Source organism: Durio zibethinus, chromosome 12, assembly GCF_047325235.1.
Source record: "Durio zibethinus cultivar Kanyao isolate XHJ-2024 chromosome 12, ASM4732523v1, whole genome shotgun sequence".
NCBI lineage: Eukaryota > Viridiplantae > Streptophyta > Magnoliopsida > Malvales > Malvaceae > Durio > Durio zibethinus.
In genome coordinates, this window is record NC_143173.1 from 19,472,510 (window position 1) to 19,492,171 (window position 19,662).

A 19,662-nucleotide genomic window follows, 5' to 3' on the forward strand; every position below is an offset into this window, starting at 1 on the left:
CTATTTTTTGTTATTAGATTAATTCTTATTAATTTATAACTATAGTTGATAAAATTTAAAATTATTATATTTTTTAAGTTTGTAATTTTATTAAATATGGATGCTAGGTATTTAACGTATTAATATTTTAATTTGTCTAAAATTAATTTTGAACATAAACTTAGCTTAAGTAAAAATTTTGTTGCTAAACCACATATAAATGTTTTATTCTATCTAAATAAAATTGTAAATAATTTTTTTAAAAAATAAAAAACATAAAGTGTCATAAACTATTTTAAAAAACATTAAATAAGAGTTTTTATAATTATAATTATAATTATTATATTTTATAATAAATTGTGTAAAATTAAAAAAAATTCACGATCGTGATGACTATAATGATTTCCGTTATATTCGAAAACATAATAAATGTGAAGCAACAAAAAACGTGACATCGACCGCTATTTAAATCCTTGATAAGAAGTCTTAACTTTTTTGGTGATTTTAGATCTTTTTTTTTCGTCCAATTGTTATGACATATTTGCATCAATATATACTTTGACAAATTGCTTTATGGTTTTTAGTTCTTATTTCGGTGTCATTAGCTAATTATATACTGATACTATCTTAGCATGAATCTTTTTTACAAGCATTCTAATGGTCTCAGCCGAGGTACACGGTCTGATAGGATGAAAGAGTAAATGTGCAAGAGAACAGTAAAGAGAGATTCGATGTGCTCTTCTTCTTCATGTCCAGGCCCGCCATCTTCTTTGCCCTTTCCAAAGATCTTTTGTTGAACATCATCCTCCTGATGACATTTCCTGTATATTGCCTGGTTGCAAGTCTCAGGTTTTATGACGGATGCATTGGAAATATCAGCTTCATTGTTGATGCATTGGTTGTAAATGAACCTAACATGATTATTAGCTTCTTGGTTTCTCTTTGGAGTAACCAGCTAAGTCTTTGTGGACTAATTATGTTTGAAACAACCAATTTTCTCATTTTCTTCCATTGATCTCCCCATGGGACAAACGCTATTGACAAGAAACCACGAGAAGCATAATCAGTTGCCATCGTAATAGGCCTCGATGCAAAAACTGCATCATGTTTTTTCAAGAATTCTTGAGCAATTTCAGGTGAAGTGAGGGGAATGACATGAATGTTTCCCAGGCGGAAACAAGCAATATCGGTGTCCAGTTGTTTCATGAGGCCAAGAATCCACCTGAAGGCAGGCTTGTTTTTCCATAATTCAGGGAGGTTTCCAATGACTGGCCAGGGAGTTGGCCCTGGTGGGTGAGGTGCTTGGTTTGGGTTCTCATTTCTAGTGTTGCCTTTCAATTTGAAAACGACAAGGAGTGCAAACAGAAAGACTAAGACATGTGTTGAATGAAATAAAAAAACGCTAGAGACGGTAAAATCATGAGAGTTGCTCCAATAAGGCAGCAGAGGAAATGGGGAGGAATATTAGTGGAGGATTTATCCATTTCCTAACAATTAAACTGAACTTTTTTTTTTAATTTTTAAAATCTAAGGTAGATAAGTTACTCAGTCCTCAAGTTAGGGTAAAATATACCGTACCTAATAGCCTAAGATAGGTGGTTGTAAGTAGTGCATTCTAGATGACTCTAACAAATGACTATCAACAAGATTCAAATTTAAGACCTTTTCGTCGAGGAAGACGAGCCTTAACCAATTGAGTCAACTAATTGTTGTTACTAAACAGAATTTTTCTTCTATCCATCTGTCTATTTGTATGCTTTTCTACACAAAATGGATGATAGGTATATCTACATATAGTGATTAGAGAGAGAGAGGGGTTTGAACACGATTTGGATAATGAATAATCACATAATATGAATGATAAATTTTTAATTTTAATAATTAAAATTTAATTTTTAATAAATTTAAATATAAAAAAGTTAAGCAATGTAATTAATTTTTTTTTCTTTTGGATTATAGAAGTTTTATTTCATCATCCTAAGGGGAATGCCACTCTAAATTGAATCAATATTCTTGTTTTACCACTCTCTCATCCCTTTCTATTTTTTCTAGCATTTTTCCTTTCTATGAACTCTTTTTTTTTTTTTTTAATTTTGAGATTAAAATCAAATTTGAAATTATATACTATGACTTAAATATTAAAAATTTTCATTGTATTTCAATTTTAATCAATTTTATCATTATACTTTCATTTCCTTGATTTTAGACCAAAAAAAAAACTAAAATATTTTATTAAAATGACAGATTTGATCATTTCCATTAATTTTTATCCAAAAATTAACAAAAAAAAAATGTCGTAGGTAAATTTAACGAAATTAAATACAACGAAAAAAATTTAATATGAATTCTTAGTGTAGTGGCAAATTTGACTTAAACTTTCAATTTTTATGCAACTCATTTAATATATCAAGCCACAATTTTGTTGTTACAATTTATCAAGCCAAACCTAATTAGTATTGATGAAATGGTTATAGGAAAAATAGAAATAAAAAATAAGAATTAAGTGATTTCAAAAAATATATTTTAATTGCAAAAAATGTTAATCCACTACAAAGTTGAAACTTTCTTTTATATATATTTTTGGTATAAAGAAAAGTTATGACTTGAGAACAGAGGAAGGGATTATAGATATTGGATTCGAACCCATACTTGTTAGATATTATTATTAAAAATGATAGTATAAATCAATTGAGATAAATTTTCTATTATATTTTGATCATTACTTCCAAATTATTTGCTTTTTTCATCACAAGTTTGATTGCCTTGTTTCTTGCCATGTCACTAAAATTTGACTTATCAAACCAGAAATAATACTCATTGAATTTAATTTATCAAACTCACTAATTAAACTTTCTATTTATCAAATTATTGTATACTAATAATTATTGATGCATCAATATAACTACTATGGACATCCATTTCATTGAATTTAATTTATTAAGCTCACTAACTAAATATATTTTTAGGTTTTTTTTTCTAAATTCATATAAAATTTTTATTAAAATTTTAAATCGCATTATTTTTTTATCTTTTATCATATCATTTTTAGATCATACTATTATATTATATTTTAGATTATCAAATTTAATTTTATTACTATTATTATAATTATAAGTTTCTTTCATTAAAGTTTCATAAACGTCTTTTAAAAAAAAGTAATAGTCAGCAGGCAAGCAGTCGTGAAACACATGAATTAAAAACCAAAATCCACACATTTTTTTTAAAGAAAAAGGTAAAATATTATTTCATAGATGAAGATAGGTAAACATAATGACTTTGAAATATGGAATCGAAAATGCTAACTTCTTTGATGTAACAAGAGCCAATAAATATTCATAATATCTAAAATAATCAAATAAAAAGAATTATATCCTTATCTGATATATTTATCTTCAAGAAAGCTTAAATAAATAATAAATGAAGATATAAGAAAGTTAAAAAAATGAGTACCAATAGCCATATGTTATGTTGGTAGAGTATTAAACTCTTATTTTGTTAATTTCAAAAAAATAATCTAGGTTCGTTCAATTCATAGTAATCACAAATATAAAAAAATTAGCTAGAGGCCAAGAAAAAAAAAAAGAATAATATCTAAAGAAATTATTGAATTTTATTTAAAAATAAAAAATTCTTAATTTATTATTTTATGAAATTAAGATTGTAAACTTTTCTTTCGTTATAGTTATATACATTATATCTTGAAAAATAATGAATAAAGCCAAGTGTTATAATTTCTAAAATAAGGTTGGCTCAAATATTTGTTTTGAATTTGTCTAAGTAACCTTTCAAAAGAAAAAAGTTTTAAGTAAGTATTTTTTATAAATTACATCATTTAACTTATAGACATTTAATTTTATCTAGAATTATTTAAATTTATGTGATTTTCATGCTTAATTTGCATGTCTTGATTTTGGCTATTATAGAGTTTTAGTTGGATTTATCTTGTACAGTCATTTGAGCTTTTTTGTTTTACCGATGGAATAACTAATGGAAAATTTTCTTTAGTGCTAAGCAAGTCAATAATACCTTTCTATTGGTAAAATTGAATTTTCATCGGTAATTATTGATGGAGTTTTCCATTAGTAAAAAATAATTGGTAATCCATCAGTAAAAATTTGTCAATAATAATAGAATTTTGTTAGTAATAACCAAATTTGATCTATAAAATTTGTCGGTACAATTATAATTTCATTTATAATTTGATTAATTTCATCTATAATTATTTAAAAAATCTGAATATTAAAATTAAAACATATGTAATTATTTAAAAAACCTTATTATTTTTATTAGTATTAATAAAAATAAAAAATCCACTTATCAAATCTACATAACATTCTTAACATAATAAAGTTAACTTTATTAACATTTCTAACATCCACAAAATATAATATTAAAAAATATTCATAACATCCATTAAAATACCTATAATATCCACAAAAATTTTAAAAAAGAACTCATGTGCTGCTGCATCTCCTGATCCAGAATCGGTGTTGTTGTTGTTAAGTCTAAAAAATTATGTTGATAAAAATTGTCTAAATCTCATCAATTTTATCATCTGATCCATGAAAACCTAAGTTTAGTCCTCAACTCGATCCTTAATTCATTAATATGTTCTTTTATCTGAGGTTGAAGAGGCGAAGGTTGAAGAGGCACCGATGATGGACCGTAAACAAAATGAGACATTATTGTTGCAGTAGTGGATTGACTTGAGTAAAATAGGTCTTTAGATCTATCCACAGATCCAAAGCCATATACATGAGTGTGCATAGCTTCAACCTTTCCAATAGCTTTAGTCCATGCCTATGGATCAAAATCTGGATGATTGAAAAAGTCTTCACCATATTTTTGAAATAATACAGTAACATAGTTTTCTTACAAAAAGTTTAAAATAATTATCATTCTAACTATATAGTTCAATTCCATTTGCCCTACAATGTTTAGGCTTTCAATTACTACACTATAAAGATAGTTCATTAACAATCACAATACACAACAAGAATCACAAAGCAAAATATGCAATAGTTTTCACCTTCGTAAAGTAATTGCATCTCGATAAGCACAAAACACTATATAGTTCAATACCATTCATCCTGCAATGTTTAGTCTTTCAATTGCTATACTATCTATCTACTTCATCAATAATCACAATACATAACCAGAATCACAAAGCAAAATAAGCAATATTTTCATCTTTCACAAATATGATCTCATCGCTATATACTATTTAAATAGTTCTTCAACAATTACAATATACAACCAAAATCACAAAGCAAGTTACACAACAGTTTTTAATTTTCATAAAATTTTTTAATCTCAAAACACATAACATATTATCTATTTCAATAAAGCAATATAACAATTTGAAAGTACTTACAAAGTAATTGAAAAGTCACATATATTGACAACTTTAGACTTATTATCAATGAAATCACCACATTTTCTTGAATGTTTGTGAGTGCGATTAAAGACTTTTTTAAAGGTGGGTTCTCATTGTAACTCAAATGACCGCATTTGTTTAGATACTTTGAATGAAATATGCAACAGTACAATTATATAAAATTGACATTTGATGAAAATAATAACTCATGAAAAAAATGTCATACCATTCAATTGTTGTGAATAGAAAATGGAACTGAATCGTTAGTGTGCTGCATACATTCTCAGTAAGAGCACCTTAAATTGGAGCTATGACCTACCTTTGCTTCATCCTTCTATAGTCTATGATGTTATCAATTTCACACTCTTTCATTGCCAATTCCTTCTCATTAGACAACAAGTCTTTTAAGCAAATTCTTGGAAATATTGTTCCATGCTTGGCGAACTAGAGTATCATCTCACTTAGCCCATTGATATTTTTCTTAACATAAGTAATAGTGAAATACAATAAGTGGTTGACAAGAATTTAATCTTTTCATTCAAATTAAATAAAATATATAAAAATAAATATCCAATTACTATATTAAATTTAGAAAACATCATAGACTTCATTGGCATAGGAACTTTACCCTATGTTGACTAAGGACCAGTAAGATTCACTTGAATTATTCTTGAAATTGTTGAGCTAACCGTCAATTGCTTAAAATAATTGCCAATGTCCATTTTATAGTAAGATTACTTAAACTATATGAGTTCTTTAAAAAACAAGTAGCATTAAGGAAAAATTAATTGTAAAAGCTATCTTGTACCTTTTTCCTAGTGGAGTAATCCACAACCGTTTGTTTGGATTTGATGGAATTAATAATCCTTTGTTTACTCCCTTAATTCTATACCTTTTTATCGTTCATTCTTGTTCTCTAAATGGTGGTTCATTGGCGAATGATGGATTATGTCATGCTCCATCGATGGATCATCTATCATCGGTGTGAAAGATGACCCTATAGTGGATCATATTGTATCGGTAGTGAAAAAGACCCGTATTGGGGATCATGCTACATCGATGCTGTTGATGACCTAATATGTGAATTATCTCTCACTAATCTTCTTATAGAACCACCTTGGTGAACAGAACTCTTTGCATGACATCCCATCATATTTGTTATATAGACCATAAACATTTCGTAAGAATTTAAAAAGTATAAAAATAACAAACATATATAATATTACTTTAGTATTAGAATATTAGATGAAATGAGCAAAATATATACAAATAAGTATATCAAAACATTATAATGAAAATAGGCCAAATCAAGTAATATATTTAATGTTACAGATATTAACCACATCGAATAAATATTATATATACCATTAAAAGTCATAATTAATACATCAATTTCTGTTAGAGTAAGCAAGCTCATGTGTTTTATAATCATCATCATCTTTATCATCATTTTCTTTTTCTTCATCATCACCACTATCATCATCATCATCATTTTTTTTTATTATGCTTGAATCACTTATATATAATCACCAGCAACAAGAATTGTAGGATTATCAAGTTTTTTTGAGATAATAACATTACATGGAATAAAAACTTTAACTTTTTGGTACATGTCTTCATTTAAATTAGTTATTTGTTCTTTATCTCCATCATTATTAGCTACCTAATATGTACTCCTGACTTTTATTTTAAAGATTACCTACCAATCATTTTGATCTTTTCTTCTAAAATGGCATCTTGTCTAAGAAACTTGATATACTTACGAAGTTAAAACAAATGGTTTATTGCTGGCAAGCATTGAATAGTATTTAATTTTAATAAGACCATGATGGGAATCTACCCTTATCCCCTTTTTTGTGTCAAACCAATGACATTTAAAAAGTACAACTTTATTTCTTGCTCCAAAATACTCTAACTCAATGATATCTTCTAAGATACCATAAAAGTTATGCTCATAATCATTGTAACAACTTCTCTTCACACATACCTCATAATTCTTCATATTTCGACTATAGCCATAGGTAAACCAAATGAAACTTAAAACCATTCACAAAGTAACCTTTGAAACACCTAACCATGTGTCTAGGGCCATAAGCTATCTCAACTAGATGACAATCAATTTCACCATTTTGTTCTTCAACCTATCCAATCATAAAACATTCAAACTGATAATTATTTTAATTATATGAAAATATTATTTCTATTCATATATGCTATTATGCTCTAAACTTACAAATTGTCTTAACCATTATGGAAATCTTGAATCATGTGCTTTTACAAATTTTGCATCACTTATATTCATAAATTTTTTTCTCATTGAGTCACCAAATATCTTATCATTATAAATTACGAATTAGAAATATTTAAAAAACTAACTAAAAACACATGAGTTATCATGTTAATGTAGTACTTATTCAATCTAAGGATTTATCTTTTCACAATTCAATAAAATATATAAGTGTACCCTGATATGCTTATTCACTGATAGCCATTGAGACTTATCTTGTAGATCTAATGCTCATCCAGAATTAGTAAAAGCTGAAAAACATCATTTAGATTCCATGACTCCCCTATCGTCATTATGTGAAATTCGATTCAATCTTGTTGACACATTTAAATCAAAACATAATGAGCAAAAAGTGGATATTTCTTTAATAACATATGTCTCACATATAGATGCTTTAATAAACGCTTGATTGGTGCATTTTTTCTTGAGATGATGAAGAAACCTAGTCATCATCATAGCATGACATTGCATATGACCTGAAATTAAATTATAAATGTTAATGTTTAACAACTAAAATATATTACCTCACAAATGATGTCCATCAATAATGAACAAATCCAACAATTTTTGCCTTATTAAACAAGTGAATTGGCAAATGCTCTATAAAATCAAATAAGCCTGGCAAAAAATATATTTTAATTTGTATATTGTTGCTACAATATTTTTTTAACATTTTTATATGATCTACATGTAGTTCCATAAAACACAGATCTTTGAAAAATGAGATAACTCAGTAATTGCATCCCAAATGGAGTTAGGCACCAAATCATCAAAATTTTGCACATTGCCCAAAAATGAATGTTAATTTTGACACATATCGAAGTTTCATGTTAGAAAATTGAAAGAGTGTCAAATCATGTTAGGTTTTCAAAGAAGAAAATGTTTTGAACAAATTATTTCATTTGTGAGCCTAGATGAAGGAACAACCTTTCTCTCATTGAACTGAGATCCTAGTAAAGCCTTTCAACTAAAAAAAAAAAAAACTAAAATTTTGATCGACCCCATTATTGATGTTTGCAATAATTATCACCAATATTCAAGAGATTCGAAAGTTATGTGTTTTTAATTTTTTTTTACAAAATACATTATTTGAAGCAATTTTGTGATTACTTTAGAAAGTGTAGAGAATACTTAAGCATTTTGTACAGGAGATCACATTTTGGTGAATAGTAAAATTTTAAATGGTAAGATTTTGAATACAGATTTTTTTTTTGAAAAAAACCAAAAAAAAAAGGAAAAATCTTTGCATTTGAATTGTGGAAGTCAATCATCTATGTTTGCATCTTGGGAAAAACATCTACATTTATATCTTTACAGGCTGCATTTCCTTTTTAGCATGCTACATATTCACCTTTGCCTAGAGACATTTGCATCATATGGATAAAAGTTACAATTGTTCGGTTCATTTACATTAACATAGGCATCCACGTGAAAAGAACATTGGTATCCACATCGTTAAGATAAGTTTTGTATCCTTATCTTTGTTAAGCATCTTTGTTAGGTACATTCGCATCATGGCAAAGATATTTGCATCATTAGAAAAGAATTTTGCATTTGTGATCATTTGCATTAGTGTAGAAATATCTACATTATCACTATTTAATTAGATATTTGCATCATAGGTGCATTTGTTAATTTTGCAAACATTGAGGAAAAATAAAATATATGAATTTTTTTTTAGTTTTTTTAAAGAAAAAGGAAAATACAAAGAAAAAGAGTTTGTCTAAGAAAAAAAATAGTTGGAAAAAAGAGTTCGTTGAGAGAAAAAAATAAAAAAAAATGAAAAAATGTATCAATAAAAAAAGAGTTATCTAAGGAAAAGGAAAAGTTGATGTCTTACGAACAAGAAAAATGAAAAAAAAAAATTTGAAAAGAAAAATGTTTGAGTTTTTTTTTTTCAAAAATGAGATTTTTAAGATTAGATTTATTAAGAATGATAGCTTTTTGAGCCTAGATTAGTTAGCACCCAAATTAGTAGGCACTCATATTTTAAACCTAGTTTAGTTGACACTGGTATGATTTTAAGCTTAATTTAATTGGTACTTTAAGTCTAGATTAGCTGGTACTCAAATTTTAAGCTTAGATTAGCTAGCACCTAGATTTTAAATCTAAATTAGTTAGCACTTAAAATTTATGGTCAGTTTAGTTGGCACCCAGATTTTAAGCCTAGATTAGCTGGCATCTAGATTTTAAGCCAAGTTTACTAGCACTTTAAAATCAGTTTAGCTAGCATTGATAAGATTTAAGCCCAATCTAACTAGCATTGAAATTTTAGGCCCAATGTCTAGTAAAAAAAAAGTGTAGACACCCAATTTGGTCCAGGCCCGGATCAATTGGGCCTGGCCCAAAGGGGTAAGTCCAATTGTATCTTGGTTATTATTATTTTATTTTTTATTTTATGTATATCCTATATATTTATTATTTACTTATTATTACTAATATATATTTTTTTATTTTTATCTTTTATTTTATTTATTTTCGTATTTTTATATATCTGATATTATTCTTTTTATTTATCCCATAATATTTTTTTTTATTTATCTTTTCTAATTATCTAGTATTTTTTTATTTGATTTTTGGAGGGCTAGGATTGAAAGTGGAAGAATCCCATTGAAAATGGAAATTCAATCAGAAGAGTCCAGTGGGATTCAAAGATTGAATTCCCGTCCAAGGAGGAATTGGGAGTGATCAGGAACTCCTGATCAATCCCTATAAAAGGGACTCTGGAACAGAATGCAAGACACACAGAAAAACAGTGAGCAAAGCTATTGAATTGGAGAGAAAAGAGGTGTTTAGAAGAGTTTTCGAAGGCTAAAGAAGTTTGAGAAGTGTTAGGATAGCTGTAGGGATCAGAAATAATTTTTTAGAAATTTTTGCCGAAAAATTTTTCTGGAAATTTCCCAGAAATTTCCAGATTCCGGCGAAAATTCCAACGAAGTTTGAATTTTTCGACGAACATTCCGGCCAACTTTCGGCAACCTTCCGACGAAATTTCCAGATTCCGACGATTTTTTCCAGAATCCGGCATAAATTCCATCGGTGTTCTTCGGCCTTTTAGAGAGAAGGCAGAGAAAAGGGAAGAAGAGAGAGAGAGGGGAGGAGTATTCTGTCGAAAAACGGAGGAAGGTACCTTTTATACCATCCCAAAACGACGTCGTTTTGGCCTTAAGTAACCCACAAGATCCGCGCGTTTTGCCGAACTCGACCCGACCCGGGCGTCGACCCGCTTTCTGACCCGCGCATGCCAGCCCCCCTCCGAGCCGAGCCGCGCCGAGCCAAGCTACCAAGCCGCTCCCCCGAGCCGTTTCCCTGTCTTGAGCCGAGCCGAGCCGCGATCCGAGCCGTTCAAGGTTTTTTTTTTTTTTTCTTTTTCTTTCTTTGAATTTTTTTTATTTCTTTGTTTATTTGTTTATTTTATTTTTTATTTATTAGATTAGGTTTATGTAATATTCTTTTTATTTATTTTTTATTATTTTATTTTCTTTAAATAAAAATAAAAAATTCAAAAAAAAAATATTTTTAGGAAAAAGTTGAAAGTATCAATTTTCCTTAGAAATAAATTTCCAAAAAATATTTTTAGGGAAAAGTTGAAAGTATCAATTTTTCTTAAAAGAAAAATAAATTTCCAAAAAAAAATATTTTTAGGGAAAAGTTGAAAGTATCAATTTTCCTTAGAAATAAATTTTCAAAAAATATTTTTGGAAAAAAGTTGAAAGTATCAATTTTCCTCAGAAATAAATTTCACAAAAAAATATTTTTAGGGAAAAGTTGAAAGTATCAATTTTCCTTAAAAGAAAAATAAATTTCCAAAAAAATATTTTTGGGGAAAAGTTGAAAGTATCAATTTTTCTTAGAAATAAATTTTCAAAAAAAGAGTTTTTGAGGAAAAGTTGAAAGTATCAATTTTCTTTGAAAATCGAAATTTTCAAAAAATATTTTTGGGGAAAAGTTGAAAGTATCAATTTTCCCTACAAAAAAAAATCATTCTTTCCTTCCTTTCTATCTTAATTTTGATTTTGTTTTTTTCTTTAAATAATCCGACGATGGAGCCTCTGCAAGTAAAACAGTAGTTTTTCTTGCATACTCTTGAGGTGAGGGAATTTTCTCAATTTTCTGCTAAAAGTATTAGAGTCAATTGAGAATAATTTTGCAATAATTAATTACTTGGTAAAATTTTAAAGCTTTTGGATAACACAAATTTAAGCTGGTACCATCTTTTGATGGGCGTTGTGAGGGTGCTATAACCTTCCTCACACGTAACCGAACTTCCGAACCCTGTTCTTGTTAGTAGACCTGAACCTATTCTTCTAGGGACCCTTAAACTTAGGTGTTCCCTGAAAGGACAGATTCTTTAGGTCCTAGATCAAAAAGATTGGTGGCGACTCCCTAAAGTCAATGTCTAGCGATAGATCCCCGGATCTAGACGTTATGACAAAAAGTTGTGATTGAGTTTTTTTTTTCAAAATTCTCGATGGTAATATTCGAGTTTTTTAAAATTATTTGATGGTGATATTCAAGTATTAAAGTTAGAATTTTATTTTTATGATGGTGATATATGGGCTCTTTCATTATTTTTTGTGATTAAAATTTTAAGCTAAGTTTAGCTGGCATTTTAAAATCAGTTTCACTAGCATTGATAAGATTTAAGCCCAATCTAACTAGCATTGAAATTTAGGCCCAATGTCTAGTAAAAAACAAAATTGTGATTGAGTTTTTTTTTTCAAAATTCTCGATGGTAATATCCGAGTTTTTTCAAAATTATTTAATGGTGATATTCAAGTATTAAAGTTTGAATTTTATTTTTATGATGGTGATATCTAGGCCCTTTCATTAAATAATTCTCAATGGTCATATTCAAGTTTCTTTCAAAATCACTCGATGGTGATATTCGAGTATTAAAGTCTAAATTTCATTTTTTCAGTGGTGATAACTGAGCTTTTTCATTAAAAAAATTTCTTGGTAGTGATATTCAAGTTCTCTTCAGTAACAATATCCAAAGATATTTGTATCCTTTTTCTATGGTGATATCCAAGGTTTTTTTGGTGGTAATATCTAAAGTCTTTTGCATTTTTTCTTGGTGACGATATCTAAACTATCATATGCATTCTTTTCGATGGTGATATCCAAAGTTTTTACTTTTTTTCAATGGTAGTATCTAATCTTTCTTCAATGGTAATATTCAAATTCATTAGCAATTTCTTGATGATAATATCCGAGTCTTGAAATCTAAAAAATTAAATGTTTCATTTTGAAAAAGCACATTTTCAAAAACGATTTGTAAATCTTTATGGCATAATTCCCAATACATTCAAGCAAATATGAAAAAGATTCGTAAGTCTTAAAGGTAGAATATTTTAAGTTTTTAAAGTTATGGAGCTTCTTTTTAAAAGAGCATTAATAGATGTTAAGATTTATAAGACCTTTAGACATGTCTCTAAGTCATTCGGGTAAGATTTGTAAGTCTTTTGAGCTAAAACTATTTTAGTGTCAGGATTTATAAGACCTCAAAACAGTCTCTAAGTTATCTAGGCAAAATTTGTAAATTTTTTAAGTTAATTCTATTTTTGTGTCATTAATTATAAGACCTCTGGGCATAGTCTAGAAGCCTTCTGGGCAAGGTTTGTAAGTTTTTTAAGTTGAAACTATTTAAGCATCGATATTTCTAAGTCTTCCAGCTTGATTTGTAAGTTTTTCGAGTAGAATCCGTTGGAATTTATAAAACTCTAATCTCAATCCCGAAAAAATTGTCAAAAAAAATTCAAAAATAGATGTAGTTTTAGTTAAAAGCATTTGTTAAAAGGAAAATGTTGAGAATTTTTAAGATTTCCAAGATAAAAAGATTTTAAAGTCTTTCGGGCAAGATTCGTAAGTATTCTAAGTAGAGTCTATTTTAGCATTAGGATTTGTAGGACGTTTAGGCATAATCCTTAAGACTTACAAGCAAATATGAGAACGATTTGTAAGTCTTCCAGGTAGAATGTTTTAAATTTTTAAAGTTATGAAGCCTCTAATGAGAGAAGCTTTCATTTTATTCATTTTTTTTAAAGTTTTGAAGGTTTTGATGAGATGAGTTATTAATTTCAATTTCTAAAAGGTGTGAAGTGGTTTTTTTTTTTTTTTTTCAATTTAGTATTAAAAGTAGTTGAGCCAACCAAAAAAATAAAAAAAAAGTTTTTTTAGCATGTCTAAGTTGCTTCATTCAAATGCAAGTTTAATGTATTTACTAGCCTTTTGAATCGCTTACTTATATTTGATGATGTTTTTGTTTGTGATGTCAAATGAATAAATTAGGTTTTTTCAGACAAAATTGTTATCTTTTGGTCTTTGCCTTATTGTTAATTATTAGAAATGTTCATAGAAGAGTAGCTGTAAACACCTAATTTTGTCTAACTTGATTGAAATGAATCTCAAATTTCATCCCAACACCAAAAATCAGGGATTTGAATCCTTGAAAATTTGGAATTTTATCTTAGATTGGCTTTTTAAATGAAGCATGTAATCAAACATTGAGCAAATGGGTGAATTTTGGAAAAAAATTTTGAGGCTAATTTTTTTTTTTTGGAACCAAAAAACACTCTACCAAAAAACCACCATTGTAGCTTTAATCGCAAACCATAAAGCCACCAAGCCCCTTCACCACCCACCACTAGTTGACCAACCTACAACCCATGATTGCCATTTGGCCAACATCAACACAAGCCTCAACCATCTACCAGCCACTCATTGCCAAAATCAACGTTTGCAGCCATATTCTCCACATTTGGACCACCACCGAAACCCACATAAATGTAAACACATACATACTCACACATGCACAAAAAAGAAACATATCCCCTGATGGAAAGAAATAATGTTAAGGATAAAAAATTCAAAACAAAATAAAAAATAAAAATAAAAAATAGCTGAATAATAAAACAATTGGGATTTTTAGCTTTAGGAATTTAGGTTGGATTTTAGGCTAGATTTTTGGGAAAAGAAAAAGGCCATGGAAAGGAGAAGGACATAGTTTGGAACAAAGGCCATCGGAGTTGTCGAAAATGGTTGTTTTTAGTGTTGAAGCCACAAGTTTAAACCTAGATCTAGGAAGTTGTATGCAGTTTTAGAAAAAAACTACTTAGATATTTGGAGAAAGGTGATCAAGACGAAGTTCCATGTGAAATTTGGGCTCGGATTGGCACTAATGAACTACAATCGGTGATTAGTTTTTAGGTATTGTTTTAGTGAGTTGAATGAGAGAGGTTGGTGTAGAAAGAGAGAGAGAAAGGCAAATTGAAAGGAAAACTTTTTTTTTCCTTTAATAGCTTAAAAAAACAAAACCAAAATGATGTTTTGAATTAATGGGATTTGTGCCTTGATCAGGCCCAAATTTGAAATTCGTGCACCAAACCCGTATCAGTTTAGAATCGAAATCGATTCAATTGAATCAACTTGAACCGCTCCAAGCCATACCTTACTGGGCTAAACCGTTGCTGAATTGGGTTGGACCACTGTCAAATCGAATAGGACTGTTTATTGTTGACCAGTGTTGACTTGCCATTGATCGACGAAAAATTGATATTTTTTATTTTTTCTTATTTTTAATTATTTTATTTATTTATTTATTTTACAATTTAGGATATTATTTAAATAATAATAATAAAAAAATAGTAAAATTTTTATTTTGAATAATGAATAAATAAAAATAAATAAATAATAAATAATAAATAAAATGATGGAATAAAAATAAAATCACAGGTGGTGATTTTATTGAAAATATTCATATAAGAAAATTTTCTAAAATATTATAAAAGTGTTAGAAATATTTTACAAATTTTCAAACATATAATAATAATAACAATAATAATAATAATAATAATAATAATAACAACAACAACAACAACATTGAATAAACAGAAAAAATTAAATAAATATGTTTAGAAAAGAAAAAGAGATAATAATAATAATAATAATAATAATAATAATAATAATAATAATAACTCTTGGGAGAGGCATTTTCCAAAAATTTGCTAAAAGTGTTGGTAGAATTTTTGGAAATCTCTTCTATAAAATAATAAATAATAAAGAGACAATAAAATTATACAATGATAAAAAAATATAGAAAATACTTGATAATAAATTGTTAAGGTAAATAAAATTTTCTTTTGGAGCAAAAATAAAATCACGAGTGATGATTTTTATCGAAACTTTTAGGTGAAAATTTCTTGAAGATTTTTTTCAAAACGTGTTGGAAATATTTTGAGAGTTAGTCCTTTAGAATTTTTTACTCACCTCCATAATAATATGAACAATAAATAAATGTTTTAAAATAGATTAAAATTCCCGTTCATAATGAATGTTAGAGAAAATCATAGGTAGTAATTTCCCAAAATTTTAGATAAGAAATTTCTTTAAAACATACTATAAGTGTTGGTATGATTTTTTAGAAATAAGACAACAATGAAATTATTGTTTGCTTTGTTACTAAAATGTTAAAATAAATACATCAAGAAAATAAATGATTTTTTTTAATACTCTTGAAGTAAAAAAATTTTTTTAAGCTATACAGAAAGTGTAAAAAATAACTGAAAAAATTTTTAATATTGAAAATAATAATAAAATAATAAGTAAAATACTATTTAAATAAGATCATTTTAGGATTTTATAAAATTAATTGGAATCGAAAATGTATTATGAAAGTGCTATAATTTTTTTTATGCATAATCATATTTTCAAACCCAACCTTGAATTTACAGACCAAAAGATAGGATTGGTGACCAATCGCACATCAACAAAAAATGTTGGTGATAATTCTTGATTTTTATGTTTAACGATTGTGTTCTTGATTGATACGTTATGACAATTATACACATTAAATCTTAAAAAATAATGAATAAAGTCCAAGTTTAATAATTTTTAAAACATGTTGGCTAAATTATTTTTTCCCAAATTTATCCAAATAAGTCCAAGTAACCTTCCAAAGAAAAAAATTTAAGTATTTTCTATAAATTATATCTTTCGATTAAAAAATTTTAACAAAAATTGAATATTTTATAACATAAAGATTTTAATAACAATAAAATAAAATTTTAATCTTAATTCATAAAATATAAAAAAATTATTTTTATTTTTGAATAAATTTATAAATTTATTTGAGTATTATCTCAAAATAATAATAAGATGGTCACATCCCTTTGAATACGATATATACTGCTCAGTAAGAAAAAGACAAAAAAAAGGACTGCTTCCAAATTGAAAAGTTAAAAAGTCCAACGAAACGTGCATTATTGTGCATAAAACTTGTGATAAAATCAAATATGACCCTCTCTCTCTCGCGCGGATGTGCCACAGAACATACACCAAAACGTTGTCCATGTCTACGTTGTTCTCAACATTTTTTTTTTGTTCATTAATCTAATAAATATATATTTATTATGTTATACATTTCTTCATTGATAAAAATAATTTGTTAACATATTAAATTTATGCAAGAACATGAGTTGTTATTTTCTTTTTGATAAATTATAATTAAATACTACAATACCATTATTAACTTATAAAAAAATATTGAAATTCTAAATTTTTAACAAAATATAAAATAAAATTAACAACAAACAACAACATAAAAATAGATCGATATATATATATAATAATTTTAAAGGAAAATCATAAATTCTTAAATCAAAAGCTCAGATATTACATGTTAGATTTTTTTTATTATGCAAATTGAATCTTAATTTTGTATAATCTTAATTTTCAAAATCTTAAAACAAGATGATTTTCGTAGTTTCTTAATTAAAAAAAAGTTATATCTTGATTCATTATAATTTTTTTTAATAAAATGTTTTATGAATTTTTTTGTCTCTCTTGACTTCACTAATGTTTTATGTACTTTCTTGATGAATAGAAAGTATCAATACATATAGGCAAGAGGGAGGAACAGATTTTCATTCATTCTTTAATAATATTTATTCATATGTTTCGTCAATGTATAAGTTATTAGTAAAATAACACTCTTCAATTTGATCAATGAGATTTTTAACTTTCATTAATTATCAAATCATAAATATCATTTAATTAAAACAAAAGATGTTACCTAAAGTTAGATAATAGCACGTTAGCCATAATATCTGAGATAAAAGTTCCAGTTGCTGATTGTTACACATTCTCAGCAAAAATAAAGAAATTCAACTAGAGTATAAAAGTTAGCTGAAAAGATTCAAACTATAGCAGGTAATTCACCCAACACAAATTCTTAGGAATGATGAGGACTGCAGGGAAAAAAAAGATACCGTATACACGGTTGATCAAAATACCATTGCTCACATAAGAGCAACATGTACACCCATCTTGCTCATATCACAATGCACTTATGGGAGGTGCTATTATATTACAATGGTGAAAAGACAAAAGTTCATTTTATTTGAAAGAAAATAATCATCCTGAAAACAAATTATTGCAATAAGTACAAGCTTGGCAAAATGGTACACTTCAACACAGGCTCCTCATATAATTTGTTCCAAAATGGTAAAACGCAGTGTACCATCAGGTATATAATCACTGTAATGAAGTAATCAATCTCAAATTATAACAATATGCCAAGCCTGATATTTTTAGGCTAAATCGCTTTGAGCTGATTGTCACCAATTTGGATGGCAGACTTACAAATTATGGATCAGCATGGGTGTACAGCTAAAATGGTGGAACTCAAATAGCAAATAACGAACACAAAGATTGAAAACTTTATAGATTAGAAATAAGTTCATGATATTTAATGCACCAGGATACAAGACTTCAACCATGTGCTGGACCAAAATTCGATGCTCAATTATATTAGTAACAAATGTACCAACTTCGTTAAAGTGAGAAGAAAGCAGTTCACAGAACAGGATGAACTAATCAATATGATTATATAACTAAAGCTAGGTTTATCTGTACAACATAGACACAAATAAAAATAGCCTATATTGGAGTTGAACTCATCATTTGTAGTGATTCAAGCTATCCATTGGCCAATCAAACATTATTCTTCAGAGCTTGCCACAATCTTCATCAAGCACTATGCGTCATACTGATGACGGAATATAAGAAATAGGTTTCATCAAGAACTCACCAGTCTAAGAACATATTGTATTCCACCAGCAGCAAAGGAATGTCCACAAGGTAATATCATAGCATCATCCATGAGAGCTCCCCTGAAATTTTTAAAATTGTAAAGCAGACAAATGGTAGAAATATCAGTCCAACTTTTCTCTTTTCCTTCTTTCTATAAGTAGAAGTATTCCTTGATAAGCAAGGACCGAACATCAAAAGGACCAGACAAAAAATACAGAGTATCAGTAAAGACGTACTGTACATCAATGGACCAGCCAAAAAAATACAGAAAGAGATGACACCAATTCTTTTAGCACTAAAAATTATTTTAAATAGTCTTGGATAAAAGGAAGCGTATTTCTCCATACCCTACTTGTTCCCTAGCCTTGCAGCTGCAGCAGCTTATACTACTAATATCAACTTTCCTGAACCTCATAAACTCAGCTGAAGCTCAGTAGTTTGTAAGATTCACAACTACATGAACTAGCAGTTAACACTGCCCATTAATACATAAATTATCGCCAAAATTCAACATCAAGGTGTAGAAATAAAACAAAATTACTAATTATTCATTCAAAATTTAGATTAAAATTACTTACATGACAGGGTCGGATAAAATGACCCGCAAAGAATCACGAGACTGGCCCGAAAATGAAACATCTTTCCTCCCACTAAACCCACATCCTCCACCAGCATTACCATTCTCCACCTTGCAAATACTGCGCGTAAGAAATATCCCCATCGGATAAAACTTTTGTGCTAGTTTCTTCATTTCATTATTAATAAAAGTGTTAGCATTGAATCAATTAAAATTAATGTTGAGAGATCAAACCTTCTTAATTAAAATAGCAAAGGGATTAAATTTAATTTTGAAACTAATAATTGATTTATTGAAAATTAATTAGAAAAAAATGCAATGAAGGGGTTGAATTAAACTAAAAAATCCCAT

General features: G+C 27.9%; 1 pseudogene; it reads right to left on the reverse strand.

The window, feature by feature from the left end:
* Nucleotides 1–533: 533 nt before the first annotated feature.
* On the reverse strand, nucleotides 534–19,455 carry LOC111297728 (tryptophan N-monooxygenase CYP79A68-like; annotated as a pseudogene).
* Between the last annotated feature and the right edge of the window lie 207 nt (nucleotides 19,456–19,662).